The following is a 12,261-nucleotide window of genomic DNA, read 5'->3' on the forward strand; positions in this document are numbered from 1 at the left end:
AGCGCAGAGAGCCTCATCTCTAAACTGACAGCTGCAGCCAACTACTCTTTCCAATGGGAGCAGCCCCGTCATTAAAACTAAAACCAGCTCAGCGAGTGAGAGTGCCCACCCTCTACATCTCTACATAATTAGACCCTTCCTAGTAAATGACAGTACCCCCTCCAACCCCACCGCATTACGTGGAGTGAGAGTACCAGCTCCCTACAAATCTGACAGAACCACCATCCACCTCGACACACATACTAAAAATAGGAACAGTGCGCCCCTTAGGCGGGTGTGGTATAGGGGTCCGACAGTCAGGATCCCGACAGTCATTATCCCGACGTCGGGATCCCGACTGGCTGGACCCAGACAGCATGGTGAGCACAACTAAGCCCCTTGCGGGCTTGCTGCGCTCGCCACCTATTCTATTCCCCCTCTATGGGGGTCGTGGACCCCCACGAGGGAAAATAGTGGGTGGCCGTCGGGAACCCGGCTGTCAGTGTTTTGACAGTCGGCATCCCAGCGTCGGGTGAATGCCTGTCGGGATCCCGGCTGTCGGGACCCCGTCCAGCACCCCCCTTAGGCGCACATCAAACATATACACCGTAATGCATACTTTGAAAAGGTCAACATAGGAAAGGTCGGTTTTGGGAAGGGTTGACGAGGTCGAAATGTTGACCTGACAAGGTCGACATGACTTTTTCAAATTTTTTTGTTGTCAATGTTGACGACTGTCGACGTGGACCCCCAATTAGTGAAACATGCACCCTCGCATGGCTCGAAGTAAGAACAGGCCGGTTACAAAACAAATCGACCTTGTCATGTGTTTACCTTTTCTCATGTCAACATTTTGACCCTGTCGACCTGTTGCATGTCAACCTTTTGGGGTAGACCTATTTACTGTAGATCTATCAACCAGAACCAGTTAGGTATAAAACCGGCGCTACAGATGGAGCGCCTCTCGCTCAGTGCTGGGGTTCACCAGACCGCCCTCCCTCTGGTGAGCCGGCGCTGACTGGGACACGCGAGAGTTAGCGTGTGTGCTGGGACACTAGGGTGACCAACTCATCCCTTTAATCCGGGACACATATTAATTACACAGGTTCTGTGGCAGTTTAAAACCAGGTGAAAGCCAGCCACAGAACCTGTGTAATTAATATGTGTCCCAGATTAAAGGGATAAGTTGGTCACCCTATGGGACATGAACCCTGCTCGTCTCTGTTTCAGGGAGACGGGCAGGGTTGGGGGGATGGCGATGGGGGATGGCAACAAGGCGGTGGGGACCCGAGGGGAGCTCCGGTTGAAGGGGATGCACGTGCGTCTCGTGCACGCGCATCCCCTTCCCATACCTCTCAACATGACCCTCTACAGGAGGGACACATTGCTTCGCTCCTGTATTTCCCTCTTAATGTATGATTGCCATCACCTGTGTTCCAGCACCTTTCTTATCAATAAACCTGTTCAACACAGGTGATGGTAATCATGCATTAAGAAGAAAGTGCAGGAGCAGAGCATTGTGTCCCTCCTGGAGAGGGTCATGTTGGGAGGTATGCCTTCCGGCGTCTGGCAGGGGCTGGCGAATCCACCGCATACTTGCCTACCTGACCCTCTCCATGTGGGAGAAAATGCTCTGTTCCTGGACTTCCCTGGTAATGTATGATTGCCATCACCTGTGGGGAGCTCGGTAAAGGTGTTTTGCCTGAATGAGAGGGCCTCCATCTGTACATCACTGCAGACCAGGTTTTTCACTATGCCAGGTTTTATCAGAAGGAAATTGCTCTTCTAAAAGCATTATGGGATCTGGAAACTGGCCCCACTCTGGGGAGAGGCTGGGTGGGGTGGCCAGGATCCACTCCTTAACAATAATCTACAGCAGGGTTGCCTACCTGCCCCTCTCCTTCAGGGAGAAAATGCTCTGATCCTGGACTCCCCTGGTAATGTATGATTGCCATCACCTGTGGTGAAACACCTTTCTTATCAATTACCCAGCTCCCCACAGGTGATGGCAATCCTACATTACCAGGGAAGTCCAGGAACAGAGCATTTTCTCCCTCATGGAGAGGGGCAGGTAGACAACCCTGATCTACAGCAGGCTATGAAGTGGGTGGGTACTGCAGGCATTTGTGTACCTGGACCGAGCAGGGATGGAATCAGACAGATACCATGTTATATCTGTTAGTCTACTATATAATGTGCAAATAATGCTGGTTTTGAGCACGGTTCTAAAGGAATCACTTCTGATGATGATGACGGCTGTCCCGACGCAGACAGATGAGGTGGGTTGTAATCATTTATTTTATCTGTGTTGCATGGCTTAAAGTGGTCATGCAGAGGTGAGGGAACTCCCTTTTCTATGCCACCTAATTAGTAATTACCCCCCTGAACGTGGAGGTTAAAATGTTCTACTTCATCATTAGATGTGGTGGAACTCTGTTCTACCCCATTCCCCCTCACTTTAACCCCTGCTGTGCTGCATTATTCTAAGTAATAACATTTAGACATTGCTGCATAGCTCCTGGAGAAACATGTGGTGGTAAAGGTTTGTGACTTTCGGTAAGGGGTTACACCAGTGGAAGTGGACTGTCAGCTGTGTCGGTGAGGGGTTACACCAGTGGAAGTGGAGTGTCAGCTGTGTTGGTGAGGGGTTACACCAGTGGAAGTGGAGCGTCAGCTGTGTCGGTAAGGGCTTTAATTACCACTCAATGAATACTATCTGTTCTATTGGTACACAAATCAATGATTGCATGTTTTACATTGTGTGGGCCTAATTCATGCTTGAATGGAGTTGCACAGCGCTGAGCAAATGCCCCCATTTTATAGAGTATGCGGTCATTAAGTCGACAGTCAAAAGATCAACATATGAAACCTGTTGCCATGGCCAAAATATCAACACAAGCAAAGGGTCAACATTGAAAAAGTTGACAGGAGTTTATCGTGATTTTTTTTTTTTTTTAAACCGTCTTATGCATACTTTACTATCCGTGGTTATATAGGGAGAATATAACAGTGTGCCGAAAAACTGATGTCAAATTTTTACTTGTCAACCTTTTTCATGTCGACCTCCTGCTTGTGTTGACCTTTGTCGACCTAGATACTGTTGATCTAATGGCCTTTTAAACATACTTACCTACCCTCCCAGAATGGGCGACTGGTCCCGAAAATCGGTTCCCCTCCAGCTACCCCTGAAAGAGTAGGCAAGCTTCCCTCTGCTGGTCTCGGCTGTTTGGGGAGGGGGTGGGGCTAAAACTACGCAAATCGCCTAATTTTAGTACCACCCCCTCCACGAAGAGCCGCAAATGACGGCATTTAAAGGAAAGGGGCAGGGCTTAATGATGACAAGCCCCGCCTCCCGGAAAAGCTGCAGAGTCTCCTCTCTAGGCTTCTCCCGGAGAAGAGATATTTAAAGTAGGCAAGTGTACGTATAAAGAACGGTGCTGGGTTCTGATTCAGCTTCACCACCCAAATACGGCAGCAGACCAATCATGCTGCATGGGGACGGTGAGCGATACTGCACAACTTGCTCTGCACATACTGTATGTATAACAGGTCTTACATGTGTGCGAACCTCACACCATTGGATTTGTAGGTCAGTATGTACAAATCTGAATTAGCCCCTGTGACAATAATCTGCCGCTGGACCTGGATTTGTAATGAAATGTCACTACAAGATATAGAAGTGCCTAAAACCCACTGTCCTCCATATATTATACAGGAGTGCCTGCTTGCTCCTCCCAAAACAACATTAATTATATGGGACACTAGGTGATTCATGGCGCCCTACGGGCGCTCTTCACACCGTTGTAAGGGGCTGCGCCCCCTTAATTTGTGAACATTTGTATATGAGAAAGATGGTTAGAATTGTATGAAAGATGCCTGTATTGCAACTTCAGTTATAGGTGAAATGTGTTAAATAGAGAGCATATGATGTGGAAGGGGGTGTGCATTGTTTTGTTTAATTAAAAAGTGGTTACAGAGTAAGATGTACATTGATAGTGTGGATGGTACAGTGACATTTGTGGGTGTGGGGGGGGGGGGGGGGGCTGTGTGTGCATGTTGTTTAGGTGTGTGTGTGCAATAGTATAGTAGGGTGTTTCTGAGTCAGCGGCTCCTCACTGGCGGAGGTCACGACACAGGAAAACAGGAGGCTGGGTAGTGATAGGGGTGTGTGGGCATAAGGGGGACTAAAGAGGAGGGTGGGAGATACTGTGCAGCTTCTGCCAGTGGGTGAGGATCCAGCATGGCAGTACAGGAGTACAGGATGGTGGCCCTTAGTCAGTGTCTCCTCCTACTGGGTGCATGAGAGCAGGAGGCTGGGCTATGAGGCATGATAGGGGCATGTGGGCAAAACAGCGTCAGCGAATCCCCAGTGGTGGAAGTTACGGTTCAGGAGAGCAGGAAGCTGGGTAGTGATAGGGGTGTGTGAGTATACGGGGGACTAAAGAGGGGCTTAGGGTGCCGTGAATTGCGGTAGGGGCGCGGGGGGTGCCGTGAATCAAGGGAGGGAAGGGGGTGCAGGTGTCGGCGAATCGCGGGAGAGGGCGGGGGTCCGCAGAGCGTGGGAGGGGGCGTGAATTGCGCGAGGGGGGGGTTGCGAATCGTGGGAGGGGGGGTGTGCGGGGGGTCCGTGAATTGCGGGAGGGGGTGGGGCACGGGGCGCGATGAATCACCTAGTTGGTTATATATTCTTGTAGAAGGATGGTAGGATGTTGCTGTCATTCAGAATGCATTTACATAAACAGTAATAGTAGCAGTAAAAGGTCTGACTTAAAACACCTACAGTAAAACAGAACAGGTGTTATATATTATACAAAGAATTGGTTGATGATGTCTAGGTTGATGTGCACATAGTTCAAAGTTGTCACTGGAAAAAAATTGCAGTGAATCGCGGGAGGGTGGGTCGCGGGGGGTTGCCGCAATGACAGGAGGGGGGTCAGGGGTGGGGAATCGCGGTGGGGGGCACCGTGAACCGCAGGAGGGGGGGCCCGGGGGGTTGGCGCGAATCGTGGGAGGGGGGGTCGCGGGGTGCCGCGAATTGCAGGGGGGTGTGTCACGGGGTGGGGCCGCGAATCACGGGAGTCATCGGGGGTGCCGCGAATTGCGGGGGTGTGTGCTGCAAATCGCGGGAGGGGGGGTCGCGGGGGGTGCCGCGAATCGCCACAAGAAAAAATCAACACAGAAAGGTCAACACATGTAAATGTTGACCTAAGTGTGGCATTTCATTGGTGTCCATGTCGACACATGAGAATGAATATGAAAACATTGAAAAAGTGAAAAATAAATCTTGTCAACCTTTTTCATTGTCGACCATAGCCATGTCAGTGTTTTGCATATGCCATTTAATCGTGGGGATGCCGTGAATAAGGGGGGGGGGGGGGGGGGAAGGGGAGGGGAGGAGGTGCATACCTCCCAACATGACCCTCTCCAGGAGGGACACATTGCTCTGTTTCTGGACTTTCTTCTTAATTTATGGATTACCATCACCTGTGCTTAAACACCTTTCTTATCAATTACCCTGTTTAAAATGACAGGTGATGACAATCATAAATTAAGATGGAAGTCCACAAACAGAGCATTCTGTCCCTCCTGGAGAGGGTCATGTTGGGAGGTATGGAGGTGTGGGGTGCTCACCTGGTGTGTCTGGTGTGTAGCTGTATCTTTGCTGTGTAACATGGAGAGCACAGGGTGTCTGGCACTGTCTGTGGGCTCACTGGGCTGGTTCTCTGTCATGTGAGTCAGAGGCTCCACCCAGCGTTACAGCTCCAGGCACACTTTGAGTGACAGATGTAGCCAAATATATAAGAGATTAAAAAAAAAGAAAAATAAATCTTCAAAAACTCATGTCAACCTTTTTCATTGTCGACCATAGTCGTGCCAGTGTTTTGCATGTGCCATTTAATCCTGGGGTTGCCGTGAATCGCGCGCGGGGGTGGGGGAGGCAGGAGGTGAGGGGTGTCCGCGAATCACTGGAGGAGGGGTCGTGGGTGGATGCCGTGAATTGCGGGAGGGGGGGTTGCGGGGGGGGGGGGGGGGGGTGTGGGTGCCGCGAATCGTGGGAGGGGGGGGGGCGCGGGGGGTTGCAGTGAATCGCGGGAGGGTGGGTCGCGGGGGTGGGGGGTTGCCGCAATGACAGGAGGGGGCGTCAGGGGTGGGGAATCGCGGTAGGGGGGTTGTGGGGGGCACCGTGAACCGCGGGAGGGGGGGCCCGGGGGGTTGGCGCGAATCATGGGAGGGGGGTCGCGGGGTGCCGCGAATCGCAGGAGGGGGGGTGTCACGGGGTGGGGCCGCGAATCGCGGGAGTCACCGGGGGTGCCGCGATTTGCTGGGGGTGTGCTGCAAATCGCGAGAGGGGGGTCGCGGGGGGTGCCGCGAATCGCTACAAGAAAAAATCAACACAGAAAGGTCAACACATGTAAATGTTGACATAAGTGGGGCACTTCATTGGTGTCCATGTCGACACATGAGAATGAATATGAAAACATTGAAAAAGTGAAAGATAAATCTTGTCAACCTTTTTCATTGTCGACCATAGCCATGTCAGTGTTTTGCATGTGCCATTTAATCGTGGGGATGCCGTGAATAAGGGGGGGGGGGGAGGGAGGGAGGTGCATACCTCCTAACATGACCCTCTCCAGGAGGGACACATTGCTCTGTTTCTGGACTTTCTTCTTAATTTATGGATTACCATCACCTGTGCTTAAACACCTTTCTTATCAATTACCCTGTTTAAAATGACAGGTGATGACAATCATAAATTAAGATGGAAGTACACAAACAGAACATTCTGTCCCTCCTGGAGAGGGTCATGTTGGGAGGTATGGAGGTGTGGGGCGCTCACCTGGTGTGTCTGGTGTGTAGCTGTGTCTTTGCTGTGTAACATGGAAAGGCAGAGGGTGTCTGGCACTGTCTGTGGGCTCACTGGGCTGGTTCTCTGTCATGTGGTTCAGTCCTGTGAGTCAGAGGCTCCAGCCAGCGTTACATCTCCAGACACACTTTGAGTGACAGATGTAGCCAAATATATAAGAGATTAAGTGTCCCATAACAGTCTATGCAATTGCCCGCAGCCATTCTCGCCATTGGGGTTAAGTGGCGCTAGGATGTCGGTTAAAGGTGTGACTACAGACAAATATATAGCAAACACTATACTCCACGCTATACACAACACTGTAAATTTTCTTATAAATAAACATTATTAGAGGGAGAGCGCCTGCTGAGTCTGGTGCCGTGCTCGGTGGTTATGGTACAGCACAATGTCTAGATCAACGGTTCTCAAACTGTGGCTCCCGACCTTCTCAGCATGGGGTGACGACTCCATGTTGCTGACCATCAGGCTGATGACTTTTTTAATCTCAGTCATTGCTCAAGGAGTCTGAAAAATCTGTTGAAATTGTCTGTTATGTTAGACTCCTCCCATCACTCTGTGCCTCCACAATGCTGCCATGTATGTGCTGCCTGTTGACTATACATGTGATGTGATGACCTTGCTGGGGTCCTGTCATTAATTTTATTGTCTGATGGGGTCCCAGAGCAAAATAGTTTGAGGACTTGAACCCATCTAGTTAGACGCCTAAAGATAGTCAACTGCGTATAGATCCTACTTTTGAAAACTAGTTTCAGGGGAGATTATAGTTGGCAGTAGAATTTTGCACAACGCCCCATTGAGGGGGCGTTTCATGCTCCACCCAAAGGGCGTGTCTAGTTCCTATATGGAGAGATTATGAAAATAGATTGTGAACGTGGCACCTAGAAGCGTGGGTGTGTACTGCTACATCCGAGAGGAATCTTGTAAAATTACTTATATACAAATGTAGATGAGCCTCAAAGCAGTTAGTCAAAGATACTATACTTGGTAATGTGCTGGGAAATGGTGCTGCTGATTCAATGTGAATGTATCTGTCATTCCTTTTTTCCCAAAAAATGTAACGGTGTAATGTGGGCTAGGTGACATGAGGGAGATTGCTAGACTAATGAGGGAGAGAGGGAGATTGCTGCTTTGTCAGGGAGTCTCCTGCAGAATGCAGGAGGGGAGGTAACTATGATGTAACAGTGTAATGTGGGCTAGGTGACATGAGGGAGATTGCTAGACTAATGAGGGAGAGAGGGAGATTGCTGCTATGTCAGGGAGTCTCCTGCAGAATGCAGGAGGGGAGGTAACTATGATGTAACAGTGTAATGTGGGCTAGGTGACATGAGGGAGATTGCTAGACTAATGAGGGAGAGAGGGAGATTGCTGCTATGTCAGGGAGTCTCCTGCAGAATGCAGGAGGGGAGGTAACTATGATGTAACAGTGTAATGTGGGCTAGGTGACATGAGGGAGATTGCTAGACTAATGAGGGAGAGCGGGAGATTGCTGCTAGACTAATGAGGGAGAGCGGGAGATTGTTGCTATGTCAGGGAGTCTCCTGCAGAATGCAGGAGGGGAGGTAACTATGCGATAGAGCGACGGGAGCACTGAGGGCAAGATGTACTAATACTTAGAGAGTGATAAAGTGGTGAGAGATAAAATAACAGCCAATAAGCTTCTAACTGCCATGTTACAGGCTGTGTTTGAAAAATGACATTGAGCTGATTGGTGGATAGGTCTTTCTCTCCACTTAATCACTCTCCAAGGCTTAGTACATCTGCCCCTGGGTACTAGGTTTGATTCTCTCCGCCATGTGTATTTTCTCCCCGTGCTTTTGTGAGTTTCCTCTAGGCATGTGCCGATACGGATTTACCCGGATCTCAAAGCGGGATCTTATTGGCTATCAGCTGTCACATGTTTTGGCTCCAAAACATGTGACAGCTGATAGCCAATAAGGTTCAGTTTTGAGATCCGGGTAAATCCTGATCTGCACATGTCTAGTTTCCTCTGAGTGCTATGAATAATTTCCCAGTATATTATAAAGAATGGAGAGCATGATTTTTATTCTAGAATTAGGAGGTGACTAAACGGTTTTCCAGATGGGAACCTTTGACCCTCCAGCTGTGAACTACACATCCCACAATGCACTGCTTCAATTTTTCTATTTTGGCCATGTTAAAATGGTTGCAGGGCAAGCTGGGATGCGTAGTTCGGCAACAGCTGGAGGCCCAAAGGTTCCCCATCTCTGGTGTGTGTGTGTGCATAGGGCACTACAGTGGGCCCACTGCACCATAGGAAGTGTATAAGTGGAAAGGTCCCCATACACCAGTGATATTTGGGCACTTTTTATTCAATTCCGACGGCTCGGACCAATAAATCAGATAAAGTGTGAAATTGCATGTATTTCAGCTCCGATTCCAATCCGATACAAGGACCCTTGCACATATGATCGGATCCAGAGATCACAAGGCCTGCGCTGTGGATTTATCGTATCCCACAGGCTGGGATCGCAAAGGATACGTCCTATGCCAAAAGACCACATTTGATGTATCGAATGCGACCTGCCACCTGGGAAAATGCAGAGCGGTTCAAGAGGGATCTTTTGCGACCTCTCACCTCGGAGAAGTCTCATAATGTATAGGGGACTTAAAACAAGCATTACAGGATATAACATGCATACAAAAGTACAATTTAGAATCCGACCATCATGCACAATCCTGAAAGGTGGAGGGGGGTGGTAACAATAGCACCCAAGTTCTTGGCCATTGATCGTGCTTACATACAGTAATGTAAAGTACACATAATGCAGCATCCAGGGTTTTATATCCCTGTGGCATTGAGTGTACTGTTCCTGCCCTGACTTGTCCCCTGGGGCAGCATTTTTTATTTTTTTAATTTATAATCTTTTATATATTTTATCAATGTTTCATTGACTTGTTTTCCTTACATTGTGCTTTTCCTGCAGAAACCATGGTAGAAGGCACTAACGCAGGCATGTCCAAACTATGGCCCTCCAGCTGTTGCGAAACCACAAGTCCCATCATGCCTTGCCAGTTTTGCTTCTAGGGAATGCTAAAACTATGGCAAGGCATGCTGGGATGTGGAGTTTCACAACAGCTGGAGTGCCATAGTTTGGACATGCCTTCACTAACGCATGAGAAATAGACCATGCCACTTTGTAATGTTTTAAATGTGTTCTTAAAGTGCTGAGATGTCATGATGGTGGGTGCTCGCTCATCTCAAAGCATGCGTTCTAATCTAAATGCAGTCTAAAGTCCATGCATGTGTGGATGAGGTTTACAGGTGCCCATACACAGGTGCTATTTGGCCTGTTTTCATCTGATTACGATGGATCCCGCCAACGGATTGGGTGAAAAGTGTCCAAATCGGGCTTCACGACTTGGCCCCTCTCCCTGCAGGGGGGGAATGGGGATCGAATGTGATACATCACATGGAGAAGGACAGCATGCAATCCCGCTGCCCGGGAAGATCCTGGGCGGCTCAAGGAGATCGGATGCATAAACACTGCTCTGATAAGACGTAGCAGTGTATGGCCATCTTAACGTAGAGAATATGTATTTTATTGGTAATTCCAGTATGTCTTATTTTATTGTTACAGGGCAATATGACATCCAGCTACGACCAGATGGAGTGGACAAAGGGAACGAATGCCAACCCTTCTTCCGCAAGCTGTGTGGATCAACATTCCCATCATCCTCCAAACCAGACCCTTAGTGAATATCGAATGGGATTGTCCATCGGGGACGGACTCTACATCTTTGGATTCATAGGAGTTCTAGTCGTGTTGAAATCTCTGTTGACCAAAATCATGATGGTGGAAAACAAGCCAGAAGACAGCGCATACGTGGTCACCATGTGTCAGTCACCTCCCAATGTGTACAAAGTCACGCTCCAGAGGCACACCAGTAATAACAGTGTCACAGTGACCTCATCGAAGGAGCTGTGCTTAGGTCAGAACACTTCTACGAGGTCTGCCATGTTTTACAGTGGCAGTCACTGCTGTACTCTTTCCAACCTTGACCGAGGCGACCAATATTATGGGGGACGATGCCCTTTCTCCAGCCCAGTGGGCAGCACTAAATCCCTGGTTTGATTTATACAATTGTTTCTGTAAAAATATTTAATTACACAGTGGTGGGGTCGCGGGGCAAACACATTTTGAATCAAGTTTCGACACAGAAAGATAACCGATAAACAACACTTTGTTTTTTGTTTTGTTTTTGGTACACTACAGTAGCATTGAATGATATAGAAGGAAATATAATAGAAAAACCACATTCCACAATTTTTTCACTGATGCCAAAAGTAGAAATAAAATTTTTCACAATTGTATTGTTTGTTTGCTCTGTTTTGGACAACTGTCTTAACTAAACTTCACTAAATATTCCCTTTATATAACCAATTGTGGGGTAACAGCCATGGTTCCTGATGGCAAAAGCCATCTCATGCTGTAGCCCTTGGCATTGGCGGACAATAATGACCCAAAAGATGGGGTGGAGGCAGCCTGTGTGCAGCCTCCTCCGGCCGTGATCGCTTCTCTCTGCCGGGAGTAGCAGGATCTTGGTGCTAGTGCTCTCAGATCCTACTGCGCATGCGCAGATCGCTGGAAAAGTGTCGCCTGGCCATTTTACCAATGATTTCCACACCAGCAGCATTGTGGAGTCTGAGCACTAGAGCCCTCTGACTCCATTGCTCATGCCTAGATCGCCGTAAAAATGGCACGACGGACGGTTTTTATGGAAATTTCTGCAGCACTGCTGCCTCCGTCACTGGACTGTGTGTGTGTGTGTGGGAGGGGGGGGGGGGGGGGGGGGGTGTAAGTATTTAAAAAATGGGTGCAGCATGTGTTGTGGTAAAAACCCCATGTAGACCTTTTGACTGTCGAGCTTTCCCGTGTCGACTTAATGATTGTGTCGACCCATTGACCCTGTAGACCTAGCCCATGTGGACCTTGAGTAATTTTGACCTTCATGCATGTCGACCTTCAGTGGTCCACCTAATGCTTGTAGACCTAGGGTGAGATTTAATAGGATGAGAGATTCAGAAAGTGAGAGATTTGGGAAGAAATCTCCAGTTTTTTTTAAAGCGGCAATCATTTACACTGCAAAACCAGTTTGATCTTGCAGTGTAAATGATTGCCGCTTTAAAAAAACTGGAGATTTCTCACCAAATCTCTCACTTTCTGAATCTCATCCTATTAAATCTCACCCATTGGGGGAAATTTACTAAAGGAAATTTGTAAAAAATAGGTGTATTTGTATCCAGAAAAACACTTATTTTTGACATTTACTATGCCGAAAATACGGCAATTCGTATTCGTATTGATGTTGCTATCAATACGAATACGAATTGCCATATTTTCAGGATAGTAAATGTCAAAAATAAGTGAATTTCTGAATTACAAATACACCTATTA

At 48.4% G+C, this 12,261-nt stretch overlaps 2 long non-coding RNA genes across 6 annotated transcripts in view; one reads left to right on the forward strand and one right to left on the reverse strand.

Annotated features, from left to right (window-relative positions):
* The window catches only part of LOC146059492 (uncharacterized), a 155,116-nt gene that overhangs the window by 140,259 nt on the left and 2,596 nt on the right, over positions 1 to 12,261 (reverse strand). The gene's annotated exons all lie outside the window — the stretch shown is intronic.
* On the forward strand, positions 2,019 to 11,177 carry LOC146058698 (uncharacterized). Its single transcript, XR_014469904.1, has 2 exons — positions 2,019 to 2,258; positions 10,444 to 11,177. It is a non-coding gene; the product is annotated as an uncharacterized LOC146058698 (long non-coding RNA).

Source organism: Crinia signifera, chromosome 2 (assembly GCF_055691185.1).
Source record: "Crinia signifera chromosome 2, ASM5569118v1, whole genome shotgun sequence".
Classification (NCBI taxonomy): Eukaryota; Metazoa; Chordata; class Amphibia; order Anura; family Myobatrachidae; genus Crinia; species Crinia signifera.